Source organism: Nuphar pumila, unplaced genomic scaffold, assembly GCF_984573655.1.
Source record: "Nuphar pumila unplaced genomic scaffold, dmNupPumi1.hap1.1 HAP1_SCAFFOLD_558, whole genome shotgun sequence".
In the NCBI taxonomy this organism is placed as follows: domain Eukaryota; kingdom Viridiplantae; phylum Streptophyta; class Magnoliopsida; order Nymphaeales; family Nymphaeaceae; genus Nuphar; species Nuphar pumila.
The window spans coordinates 3907-18007 of NW_028323397.1; the positions used below are offsets into that span (position 1 = coordinate 3907).

The window sequence follows — 14101 nt, forward strand, 5'->3', positions numbered from 1 at the left end:
AAATAATTGGAGTCCACATTCAAGCCATCTCAATCATATTTTGTGTCATCCCTTGACAATTAAGGGGTATCCCTTAAAGTTTAGTGATCCATTCACTATGGCTACTTCAACTGCATATAGGTTTAATTTGTAGTAGGAATATGAGCTCCTGAATCATAGGGTTGGCAGATGATTCACTATATGAGAGAGAGAGAGAGAGAGAGAGAGAGAGAGAGAGAGAGAGAGATGGCAGCTTTCTTGTGATGTGATTCATGTCATATCACATCACGTCAGCCTCCTGGAGCTTCTTTCAATATCTACTTTTTGAGTCCTCCGAGGATCGGACAGTTTATTTTTAGTCCCCTTGGGCCTATAAGGGGTAATGCTCACGGGAGTAGAACCTTAACTGTTCGTCTGACAGCTGAGGCCCGCTTCAACTATGCAAAGTTGCAAACCCCATTGAGGTATACTTTTCATAGTTATTTACAAAAAAAAAAAAAAAAAAGAAGACAAACAGTGATTTTTCATAGCAGATTTTGGTAAGGAAAGCACTTCAACAAACTGCAATCTTATTATCATAATATCTCATAAGGACACTTGTGAGGTTAAACAACAGAAGCATCTCAAGCTTCTTTATGAGCTTATTATTATTCATGTGAACGTGGACCATTTATTTGCAGCATAGATGAACACGTGTTCCATCGTCGTCATCATTATTATGGAGTGAGAGCCGAAGGAGGTACTCGTTTGCAAAAGCATTTGCAGCATTTTCCTGGAGGAGGAGGTGCACAGCAGACGCATGCTGGGCAGATGAGCCTTGAATCTACATGTTCTGCATGATTTTTTAAACAAAAACAAATTATGGGTAAGGAAACCAATATTTTTCTACTTGATCAAATTTCAGAAACACACTACTTCCAATGTGTGGATCATGCATATATCATAAGCTCCAAAATTACATGTATATATTGTTATGACAAAGTTTTCAGACGAAGCAGGTAATCTCGGGGTGGGGTCACCGACACCAAGTCCTTACGGAGCTCATCCGTGAAAGGCACCCACACACCCGGCGGAAGTCGAACCTGAGACAATGGATACATATATATGCTGCAAGTGATTAGTTAAACTTTGAAGACTATATATATCTATATGTACCTTGGGTGAGGGTACGAGCAGCATCAGCAACAGGTAGAGGAGAGGCGATGAGACAGAAAAGCAAAGCTGAAAGCAGAGTGACAGAGGCAACCCTCTTTGCTGCCATCTTGCAGAATTTGCTTAGTTGGGCTCTTTTCTTGCCTTCTACTTCTTGCTTTTCCTTGTGATTTTTGTGCAAGATGAAGCGTGTATAAATAGGCCCCAAACACAGGTTCACAAGTGAGGTAAAGATGATGCGAATTCCTCAGATTCAGCCTTGTTTGAAGATGTGAGTGTCAACATCTCGCTTGGTGGGTGTTGACCGCCGGCCGTCCATGGCAGCCACACACACTCGAGATCTGATCCATCAATTTGGGATTGGTGAAGGCGGCTGGCGTGGCCGACTATGCTTGTTCTACCATCCGCTTTTCTACTTGGAAATACTGTTTCGGACTGACCAAATCTTCTCTTTAAATCCGACTGCAAACATCGTCATCAATTATCAGATGTACTGAACTGATTTAAACCCGACCCGACCTGACGTTAATTAATAGACTTGTGGGTTCAGGTGGAGTCTAAAAAATAGTCTCGACTCAGAAACGGGTTGGTTTTCACTAAGAAAATATTTGGATCCATTATATATTCACCACAGGAAAAAAAAAAAGTTTTACTGCGCAATAATATCGCCAGTGAAAATCTTTGCTGACGCAAACTTATGCCAGAAGTAGCGCCAGTAAAGATCTTACCGGTAATACAGGCACAGTTTTACATTTGCCAGTTAAATGGGTTTATACTGTCACAAATTATGCGCTAGTAAAAAGTTTTTCCTAGCGCAGATTTAAGCCAGTGAAGATTCTCTAAGGACCGCGGACCAGTTTTCACTGGCACATATTTGCACCAGTGAAAAGTTTTTACTGGCACGATTTGCACCAGTGAAAATATTGTTGAAAATGTTTTCATTGGCGAAGATTTGCACTAGTGAAAATTCACTTCATTGGTGCAGATTTGAAAGTGTGATGTACTTTTTATAGATTTTTCTCATCTCACATCTATAATTTCTAATACTCACCCCATCTCTCTTGAAGTTTGGAATATCATACTTTTGCTGCAGATGAAATCAAACAATTAAATCAATATTACATTCATGTTTAAATATTGTACAAAATCTAAGAAAATATAGAAAACAAACTAACACAAGATGCGACGCATCATCCTTGTAACCTTGAGGTAATGACTTTCAATTAAAAAAAATAAGTGGCATTTTTTCTAGGTTTCTTGACAATGTTTCCAGATAAGAAGTCAAAAATTGAGCCTCAAGACCTATGGGCTGCCCATATTGTTTTATGGAGACATGGTGTTTCATGCCTGGAGGCAACACTGTCGTCACAAGAGCACGAGTTGGGCTACTTTTACTTTTCCTAGGTTGAATTGTAATCAATTAACAAAAACATGTTATGCAATGGATAGACAATACAAACTTCAATTAGCATAAATGTATGGTGCACATAAATGATACATATTCATAAGCATTGGATCCTTTCACATTTCTTTGTTTAGAAGACATCTATTGTTTTATAATGATCTAGATAGGAAGATAAAAGTTATGACTAAATTAAGCTGCTTACCTATGTTATTTTCATTTTGTCATCGTGACTAGGGCAATGCGATAATTGTATCGTCAATAGATATTTCAGGCACATCTATCCTAACTTACAGTACATCAACATCAATATTTTCTAAAGTTTGAATGTTGTATGGCTTATTTTTAATATAATTATGACTAGTATCTCCATGTAGGATTAGCTTGTTGTTTACCAATCTCAAAAAAATCCCTAGGCCTTATCCTAATAACAATTTACCAGTCTTCATCGATGTAATCTTGCACATAAAAGACTTGTTCAACTTGAGATGCAAATATGAAAGGTTCATCTTTCATGCATCTATATTTAGAATTCATAAGTGTGAAATCAAAATCATCTTCTTTAATGCCCTTGGCACGTCAACTGAGGACATCAAACCATTCACATTTGAATAAAGAAAACCTTACGTCTACACAATATTCTGTTTTGATGATGTCTAAAACAGTTTCATAATATGTAACATCATCAACTACAGGAGTTCTATAATGGGCACTTGAATAACTAGATGTTTGTGCATTAACAACAACAACAATATTTTGAGTCCTCATTCCTTCTTCTCTTTGTTTTGTGCAAAAATGAAACCTATTTATCAAAAAGGTTTTATATTTTCTTAAATCCTTGTGAGAATACTAAGAAAGCCACATAAGCTCATTGATAATCTCTTTACTCTCACTGCCTTCATGTAGTTGATGAATGTATAACAACAACAACAACAACAACAACAACAACAACAACGCCTTGATCCCAAAATAATTGGGGTCGGCGATATGAACCAAAAAGGAAAATCATTATAAGTCTTCCACATGAATCCTTCTCCTCCAATCATTTCTATCCAATGCCATTTCCTTAGTAAGGTTCAAAGCATTCATATCCTTTCCTATCACCTTCATCCATGTCTTCCTAGGCCTACCCCGACCTCTTTTAACTAATATATTTTCCCATTTCTCCATCCTTCTATCTGGAGCATCATTAGGCCTTCGCCGAATATGTCCAAACCACCGTAAACGATTCTCTCTCATCTTATTTTCAATGGGTGCAATGCCTACCTTCTTACGTATCTCCTCTTTCTGAATCTTATCTTTTATTGTATTTCTACACATCCATCTCAGCATACGCATCTCAACTACACTCATTTTTTGAATATGATGTCTCTTGGCAGTCCAACATTCCGTACCATATAATAAAGCAGGCCTAATAGTCGCCCTATAAAACTTTCCCTTCAACCGCAATGGCATTCTACGATCACACAACACTCCAGTTGCACTTTTCCATTTCATCCACCCAACCTTTATCCTATGATTTACATCTCCATCAATTTCTCCATACTTTTGAATGATAGATCCCAAATATTTGAAACAATCATCCACCTGTATTTCTTGCTCACCAAGCTTCACTACACTCCCATCACTACTTCATTGCTTACTAAACTGACATTCCATGTATTCTGTCTTACTCTTACTCAACTTAAAACCTCTTGCTTCCAATGTCTGTCTCCATAATTCTAACTTAGCATTAACCCCAGCTCTAGACTCATCAATCAAAACAATATCATCAGCAAACAACATACACCACGAAACATTTTCTTGAATTGATCTCGTAAGCTCACCCATCACTATAGCAAATAGGAAAGGGCTTAAAGAGGATCCTTGATGTAACCCAACCGTTATAGGAAAATTGGTTGTCACCCCTCCACAAGTGCAGACATTGGTTACTATCGTACATATCTTTAATTATACTAATATACTTGAGAGAAACACCTTTCTTCATCATTGTCCACCAGATAACATCCCTAGGTACTCTATCGTATGCCTTCTCCAAATCAATAAAAACCATATGCAAATCTTTATTTCTCTCTCTATTTCTCTCGATAAGTTGTCTAAGAAGATGTATAGCTTTCATAGTTGATCTTCCAGGCATAAAACCAAATTGATTCTCCGATATCATGACAACCTTCGTCAAACTAGACTCAATCACCCTCTCCTAAAGTTTCATAGTATGACTCATGAGTTTTATACCACGATAGTTTGTGCAATCTTGTATATCACTCTTATTCCTATATAGAGGCACCAAAGTACTCTTCCTCCACTCATTAGGCATCTTATTTGTCCGCCAAATCTTGTTAAAAAGATTTGTCAACCATTCTAAACCTTTCTCTCCCAAGAATTTTCAAGCCTCGATAGGTATACCATATGGGCCAACTGCCCTCCTTGATTTCATTTTCTTCAAAGCCTCTGCAATTTCTTTCTTTTGAATCTTGCGCATGAAGTCACGATTCATCTCATGAAAAGGAATAGAGAAGTCTCCAAGATCTTGAGCATGACTTTCATTAAATAGCTTATCAAAATAATCTTTCCATCTCTCCTTAATCTCCTCATCATTCCCAAACAAGATGGATTTGGTGAATTCATGACCGGAATTTTAAAACGCTCCCAAACAGACAAGCTGGAAATGTCAATTCCATGATATTTGTGTATTTTGCAGTTGCCTAACCAACTGTCTCCGATTGCTGGCTCCCAAACAGAGCCTAAGCCGAATGAGAATTAAGTCTCTTTCGAATAGCTGCACTTTTGATTATGAAACTAGAATGTCACCAATCTCACAAATTCCATATAGCTTTTGATTGAGTTAGATTTTGGAATCTGGTTGAGAAAAGCTCAAACTGTAGACTTTAAATTGTTACTCCAACCTTGTGAAAATGGATTTCAGAAAAGAGATCTCAAGCCTAGAGGCACGTTCTTAAGATCGCTATCTTTAGAACTTCAATCGCCCCACTCCGGGAAGTCCGAAGATGTGAAAAGGGGTTTATGCAACTGAGTTCCCAGGATACAACTAGGCTTGAACCTCCAGAGAGTCACTGCTTCGCAAGAACAGATGATCTCTACCACACTTGTACTCTGCAAGCCAAATCGAGAAGAAGGAAGAAGAAGATTTTGGAAAGTCAGAAAATTCTTGTCTCTCAAAAGACGAAAATAGAAGATATTTATAAACTTTTAGAGAGGCCAAAACATTTTACGATAAATGAGATTAATGGCCATAAATCTGACGGTTTGAAAATAGGACGAAAAAGTACCTGAACGGTCACCCACCTTTGACTGTCAATCAAAGGCCTCCAAAACATTCCAACAGTCACAATACAACATTAACTCGATATACATGCAACTTAAAGCTTTTCAAACGACCAGATAACTCAAAATTGAAAAGTCAAAACAGATATTTGCACCTCGCACCGCTGCGAGTGTGCGAAGTGCAAAGTGCGCCATCAAAACGCCACATTGCGCCTCAAGCGCCCTTGCGCATGCACGTGCGCGTGCGTGTGCGCGAACGGCGTGTTCGTTGCTGCACGATGCGCAGCAACGTCCGCAATCCACCTAAAGACTCAAGGCTTACCAAAGTAAAGAATAGATGACAAACTCTCTATTTAAACCTCTTGAAAAACTTTTCTCTCATAGATATGGGACTAAACTTTTTCAAAACACTTTTGGTAGTAATCATTAATATTTTAGAACTTTCCTAACAATCCCCCACTAGTTTTAAAATATACTTGGCTTGCATAGAAACTTATGCATCAGTGAGAGTGTCTACATGACTTGAACCCCCACTATTTGAAAGAAAACCTAAATTAACCAAGGTGCTAAGTGGACTTACCTTGAACTTAGCTCCTTATATTGTTAACGGAGTTTTCAATCATACATAGGTTTCCAAAAGTTCGATTGTGTGGATTTCATGTTGGCACATTTAGAGCCTTGTGCTTTCCTGGATTCATGAGTACTCTAGAGAATTGCCAATTCTCATAAGAAATGACTCACATTTCTACACTCATATAGGTGAGTTTGTCTAAGTGTACTGTAACACACACCCTAGCCTTAAGGCCTACAAACTCATTAAGAGATATTAGCTCAACCTTCATATTAGTTACAACTCATGAGCACGCATGAGTAATGGGCTTACATAAATATGCTCAATATCTGTCATTCACCAATTTGTTTCCCATTGAACCTATGCATGTGGGATCTCCAACACTCTAGGTTGAGTATCCTTAGGTGATGACTTAATTAGCTTAATTCCCATTCCCCTCGATGTTTTATTGATGACATCTCTCGAAAGGCCTTTCGTAAATGGGTCTGCCAAATTTTGACATGACTCCACATATTTCAATGAAATAATATTGTCATTAATCATTTATCTTATAAAACTGTGTCTTAGACTAATATGTATAGACTTCCCATTGTATTTCATATTACCTGCTTTACATATAGCTGATTGGCTATCACAAAACATTGAAATAGCAGATATAGGCTTCTCACCTAGTGGAATATCTACTAGCATATTCTTAAGCCATTCAGCTTCTCTACAAGCAGATGCCAAAGCAATAAACTCATATTCCATTGTAGAATGAGTTATACAGGTCTGTTTCTTAGACCCCCATGCAACTGCTTCTCCACCCCATCCACTTATAGACTTGGAATCTTCAAAGTCGGTATTCCAACTTGCATCACTATACCCTTCAATAATAGCAGGAAACTCGGTATAGTGAATTCCATAGTCTAAAGTATGTTTTAGATATCTAAGAATCTTGTTCACTGCATTCCAATGTTGATGACCAGGATTATTAGTGTATCTACACACTTTACTCATTGCATAGGCAATATCAGGCCTTGTGCAGTTCATTGCATACATAAGGCTATCTACAATACTGGCATATTTTAATTGTTGAACACTTGCACCAACATTAGGGGTCAATTTCATATTTGGATCATATGGGGTGCATGCTGGTGAACTATTCATATATCCATACTTTGTGAGAATTTTCTCAATATAATGTGATTAACATAATACAATGCCATTTTTATTTCTTATAATTTTGATTTCTAAAATAACATCTGCAAAACCCAAGCCTTTCATACAAAACAAGGGAGATAAAAAACTTTTTGTTTGATTTATGCATTCACTATTGTTACCCAAAATAAGCATATCATCAACATATAAACAGATAATAATAATTGAGCTACTATCTATTTTACTGTAGACACATTTGTCCACATCATGAATTTTAAAGCCATTATGTACCAGAGAACTATCAAATTTTTCATGCCATTGCTTAGGGGCTTGCTTTAATCCATATAAGGATTTCTTAAGTTTACAAACTTTGCGCTCTTGCCCTAGCACTACAAAACCTTCAGATTGCTCTATATATATCTCTTCATCTAATTCTCTATTCAAAAATGTCGTTTTCACATCCATTTGATGAATTTGAAGCTTATATATGGCAGCCATGGCAATCAGAATTTTAATAGTAGATATTCTAGTTACAAGAGCAAAAATATCAAAATAATCAATACCTTCTTTTTGTTTAAAGCCTTTTGCAACCCAACGAGCTTTAAATTTATCAATTGTGCCATCAGCTTTTAATTTCTTTTTGAAAATCCATTTGCAGCCAATAGTTTTGCAACCAATAGGTAAATCCACTAATTTCCAAACATTGTTAGACATAATTGATTCTATTTCATCATTAATAGCTTCTCTCTAAAAGGCAGCATCTTGAGAAGACATTGCCTCTTGAAAAGACACAGGATCATTCTTAATTAAAAATGTATAAAAGTCAGAACCAAAATTAGTTGGTTTTCTAATGCGTTTACTGTGTCTAACTTCAGTTTCTGGTTCATCAGCACAATCATTAGAATATTCAATCATGTCATTAACAGGATAATCATCTACTATAATCCGGCTTCCATCAAGGAGAGAATCAAATGCATTTTTATGTTCTATGAAAGATGCATCTCTAGATTCTACAATAACATCATTAACAATGTCCAGAAATCTATATGCTTTACTATGTTCAACATACCCAACAAATGCACATTTAAATGCTTTAGGTCCAACCTTCTTCCTTTTATTTTCTGGAATTTTAACATATGCTAAACAACTCCAAACACGAAAATAACTAAGATTAGGTTTCTTACCAAAACACAATTCATAAGGTGATTTATCAGATTTGGAATAAGGAACTCGATTAAGAATATAACAAGCAGAAAGTATAGCCTCTCCCAATAAGTTGGAATGCAAACCCGTATTAAGCAGCATAGCATTCATCATTTCTAGAAGTGTTCTGTTTTTCCTTTCTGCTACTCCATTCTGTTCAGGAGTTGTAGGAGCTGACGTTTGATGGATAATACCATTATCTTCACAGAATTTATCAAATTCTTCACCTAAGTATTCACCTCCTCTATCTGTTCTTAAATGTACAATCTTTGTTTTAAATCTATTTTGTACTTCAGCTAGATGAAGAAGAAATTTGAAAAATGCTTCAGATTTATGTTTCAACAAATAAACATAACAAAATTTTGAGTAATCATCTATAAAGGTAATAAAGTACCTATTGCCACCACGACTCAAAACATTATCCATTGTACACACATCAGAATGCACTAATTCAAGCAATTTATAATTCTTTTCTACACTAGGAAACGAGAGTCTAGTTAGCTTAGTTTGAATGCATGTCTCACACTTATTTTTATGTTCTATTCTATCATGACACGGAAGAAGACCAAAGTTATTCATATTATGAATGCAACGAGATTTTATATATCCTAATCGTGAATGCCAAAGAAAATAGGAGTCAACCATATAAACAGAAGTAGTAGCTTCATTTACGCTCATCTTGAACATACCACCAGTGGCAAACCCTTTTCCTACAAAGATTTTTCCTTTGGTCACAGTTACAATCCCAGACTCAATAACAATCTTTAAACCATTTCGTGACAGGAGATCTGCAGAGATTAAATTTTTTCGAACTTCTGGAGCATAGTGGACATTCTCAAGTGTTAGGACTTTCCCGGAGGTGAACTTAATTTTCACACTCCCTTTTCCCAACACTTTAGTTGAGGAAGAGTTTCCCATAAAGAGATTGCATCCCTCCCCCACTACTTCATATGACTTGAACAAGTTCCTGTCGTTTGCCACATGAACAGTGCTTCCAGTATTTAGGTACCGGTCCTTATTTGCAGCCACCATAAAGGTTTCAGAGATTACAGCAACAAGCCTCTCTTTTGACTCATTTGGCTTAAGACCAGTCCTCTTCTGTTCTCTGCATTCTCTAGCAAAATGGCCAAACTTGCCACAAACATAGCAACTAATTTTCTTTTTATCAGTTGGCTTTTTCCCTTTCACAAAATTCTTTTTGATTTTTTGGGTTTTCATGATTTTGCCACCCTTGTTACTAACAAAATTCACTTTAGGATAACCTTCTTTAGGACTCAAATTCTTTTTGTCACGAAGACGAGTCTCTTCCTCAATTTGGATGTCCTTAAGAAGGCCATCTAAAGTATTTTTCTCATTTTTATGTTTTAGGTGATTCCTATATTCTTTCTAGGAATTCGGTAGCTTCCCAATGATGACAACAACTTAGAAGTCATCATCAAGATACATACCTTCTCCTTTAATCTTATAGGCCAGTATTTGCATCTCATGAATTTGAGCAAGTATAGGCTTATCATCAACAATAGAAAAATTAACATACTGATCTACGATAAACCTTTTGTTACCAGCATCTTCTGCATTGTACTTGATCTCGAGAGCATTCCACAACTCTCCAGCCGACTCCAATGGTGAATACAAGTCAAAGAACGAATTGACTAAACTGTTCAGGATATGCCCTTTGCATCGGTAGTTGTCAGTAAACCACTTCTCTCGCTCTTTCTTCTGTTATTCTGTCTCAACTTCTCCAGCAGCGACAGTGGGACAGAGCTTTTTGAGAACATAGTCAATATGCAACTCTGATAGCAAGAAAGAGACCTTTGATTGCCACAGCTTGAAGTTTGACCCATCAAATCGATCGAGTTTTTCAAGGTCACGGCTAAGCAGATTGATGGAGTTGGATGTCGAACCAGAGGTCATATTGAAGTTCTAAAATTGTTACTCCAACCTTGTGAAAATGGATTTCAGAAAAGAGATCTCAAGCCTAGAGGCACGTTCTTAAGATCGCTATCTTTAGAACTTCAATCGCCCCACTCCGGGAAGTCTGAAGATGCGAAAAGGGGTTTATGCGACTGAGTTCCTAGGATACAACTAGGCTTGAACCTCCAGAGAGTCACTGCTTCGCAAGAACAGATGATCTTTACCACACTTGTACTCTGCAAGCCAAATCGAGAAGAAGGAAGAAGAAGATTTTGGAGAGTCAGAAAATTCTTGTCTCTCAAAAGACGAAAATAGAAGATATTTATAAACTTTTAGAGAGGCCAAAACGTTTTGCGATAAATGAGATTAATGGCCATAAATCTGACGGTTTGAAAATAGGACGAAAAAGTACCTGAACGGTCACCCACCTTTGATTGTCAATCAAAGACCTCCAAAACCGTCCAACAGTCACAATGCAACATTAACTTGATATACATGCAACTTAAAGCTTTTCAAACGGCCAGATAACTCAAAACCGAAAAGTCAAAACGGATATTTGCACCTCAATCAAGTGCAAAGTGCGCCATTAAAATGCCACATTGCACCTCAAGCGCTCTTGCGCACGCACGCGCACGCGTGTGTGCGTGAACGTTGTGTCTGTTGCTGCACGATGCGCAGCAACGTCCGCAATCCACCTAAAAACTCAAGGCTTACCAAAGTAAAGAATAGATGACAAACTCTCTATTTAAACCTCTTGAAAAACTTTTCTCTCTTAGATATGAGACTAAACGTTTTCAAAACACTTTTTGGTAGTAATCATTAATATTTTAAAACTTTCCTAACACAAATTCCAAAAATTATAGGTTGGTAGTAAAAGAACCTGAACCTTTCGAAGGTTGATCTTTACCTGGCAACCGCATTCAGGAATTTTATGTCCTAGAGATTAAATCCAAAATAATTGGAGTCCACATTCAAGCCATCTCAATCATATTTTGTGTCATCCCTTGACAATTAAGGGGTATCCCTTAAAGTTTAGTGATCCATTCACTATGGCTACTTCAACTGCATATAGGTTTAATTTGTAGTAGGAATATGAGCTCCTGAATCATAGGGTTGGCAGATGATTCACTCTATGAGAGAGAGAGAGAGAGAGAGAGAGAGAGAGAGAGAGAGAGAGAGAGAGATGGCAGCTTTCTTGTGATGTGATTCATGTCATATCACATCACGTCAGCCTCCTGGAGCTTCTTTCAATATCTACTTTTTGAGTCCTCCGAGGATCGGACAGTTTATTTTTAGTCCCCTTGGGCCTATAAGGGGTAATGCTCACGGGAGTAGAACCTTAACTGTTCGTCTGACAGCTGAGGCCCGCTTCAACTATGCAAAGTTGCAAACCCCATTGAGGTATACTTTTCATAGTTATTTACAAAAAAAAAAAAAAAAAAAGAAGACAAACAGTGATTTTTCATAGCAGATTTTGGTAAGGAAAGCACTTCAACAAACTGCAATCTTATTATCATAATATCTCATAAGGACACTTGTGAGGTTAAACAACAGAAGCATCTCAAGCTTCTTTATGAGCTTATTATTATTCATGTGAACGTGGACCATTTATTTGCAGCATAGATGAACACGTGTTCCATCGTCGTCATCATTATTATGGAGTGAGAGCCGAAGGAGGTACTCGTTTGCAAAAGCATTTGCAGCATTTTCCTGGAGGAGGAGGTGCACAGCAGACGCATGCTGGGCAGATGAGCCTTGAATCTACATGTTCTGCATGATTTTTTAAACAAAAACAAATTATGGGTAAGGAAACCAATATTTTTCTACTTGATCAAATTTCAGAAACACACTACTTCCAATGTGTGGATCATGCATATATCATAAGCTCCAAAATTACATGTATATATTGTTATGACAAAGTTTTCAGACGAAGCAGGTAATCTCGGGGTGGGGTCACCGACACCAAGTCCTTACGGAGCTCATCCGTGAAAGGCACCCACACACCCGGCGGAAGTCGAACCTGAGACAATGGATACATATATATGCTGCAAGTGATTAGTTAAACTTTGAAGACTATATATATCTATATGTACCTTGGGTGAGGGTACGAGCAGCATCAGCAACAGGTAGAGGAGAGGCGATGAGACAGAAAAGCAAAGCTGAAAGCAGAGTGACAGAGGCAACCCTCTTTGCTGCCATCTTGCAGAATTTGCTTAGTTGGGCTCTTTTCTTGCCTTCTACTTCTTGCTTTTCCTTGTGATTTTTGTGCAAGATGAAGCGTGTATAAATAGGCCCCAAACACAGGTTCACAAGTGAGGTAAAGATGATGCGAATTCCTCAGATTCAGCCTTGTTTGAAGATGTGAGTGTCAACATCTCGCTTGGTGGGTGTTGACCGCCGGCCGTCCATGGCAGCCACACACACTCGAGATCTGATCCATCAATTTGGGATTGGTGAAGGCGGCTGGCGTGGCCGACTATGCTTGTTCTACCATCCGCTTTTCTACTTGGAAATACTGTTTCGGACTGACCAAATCTTCTCTTTAAATCCGACTGCAAACATCGTCATCAATTATCAGATGTACTGAACTGATTTAAACCCGACCCGACCTGACGTTAATTAATAGACTTGTGGGTTCAGGTGGAGTCTAAAAAATAGTCTCGACTCAGAAACGGGTTGGTTTTCACTAAGAAAATATTTGGATCCATTATATATTCACCACAGGAAAAAAAAAAAGTTTTACTGCGCAATAATATCGCCAGTGAAAACCTTTGCTGACGCAAACTTATGCCAGAAGTAGCGCCAGTAAAGATCTTACCGGTAATACAGGCACATTTTTACATTTGCCAGTTAAATGGGTTTATACTGTCACAAATTATGCGCTAGTAAAAAGTTTTTCCTAGCGCAGATTTAAGCCAGTGAAGATTCTCTAAGGACCGCGGACCAGTTTTCACTGGCACATATTTGCACCAGTGAAAAGTTTTTACTGGCACGATTTGCACCAGTGAAAATATTGTTGAAAATGTTTTCATTGGCGAAGATTTGCACTAGTGAAAATTCACTTCATTGGTGCAGATTTGAAAGTGTGATGTACTTTTTATAGATTTTTCTCATCTCACATCTATAATTTCTAATACTCACCCCATCTCTCTTGAAGTTTGGAATATCATACTTTTGCTGCAGATGAAATCAAACAATTAAATCAATATTACATTCATGTTTAAATATTGTACAAAATCTAAGAAAATATAGAAAACAAACTAACACAAGATGCGACGCATCATCCTTGTAACCCTGAGGTAATGACTTTCAATTAAAAAAAATAAGTGGCATTTTTTCTAGGTTTCTTGACAATGTTTCCAGATAAGAAGTCAAAAATTGAGCCTCAAGACCTATGGGCTGCCCATATTGTTTTATGGAGACATGGTGTTTCATGCCTGGAGGCAACACTGTCG

At 37.6% G+C, this 14101-nt stretch overlaps 2 long non-coding RNA genes across 2 annotated transcripts; both read right to left on the reverse strand.

The window, feature by feature from the left end:
• Positions 1 to 531: 531 nt before the first annotated feature.
• On the reverse strand, positions 532 to 1565 carry LOC149810075 (uncharacterized). Its single transcript, XR_016429429.1, has 2 exons — positions 1135 to 1565; positions 532 to 811 (listed from the first exon to the last, which is right to left on the reverse strand). It is a non-coding gene; the product is annotated as an uncharacterized LOC149810075 (long non-coding RNA).
• A 10571-nt stretch (positions 1566 to 12136) lies between these two features.
• Positions 12137 to 13170, reverse strand: LOC149810076 (uncharacterized). The gene is made up of 2 exons (XR_016429428.1): positions 12740 to 13170; positions 12137 to 12416 (listed from the first exon to the last, which is right to left on the reverse strand). It is a non-coding gene; the product is annotated as an uncharacterized LOC149810076 (long non-coding RNA).
• Positions 13171 to 14101: the final 931 nt, after the last annotated feature.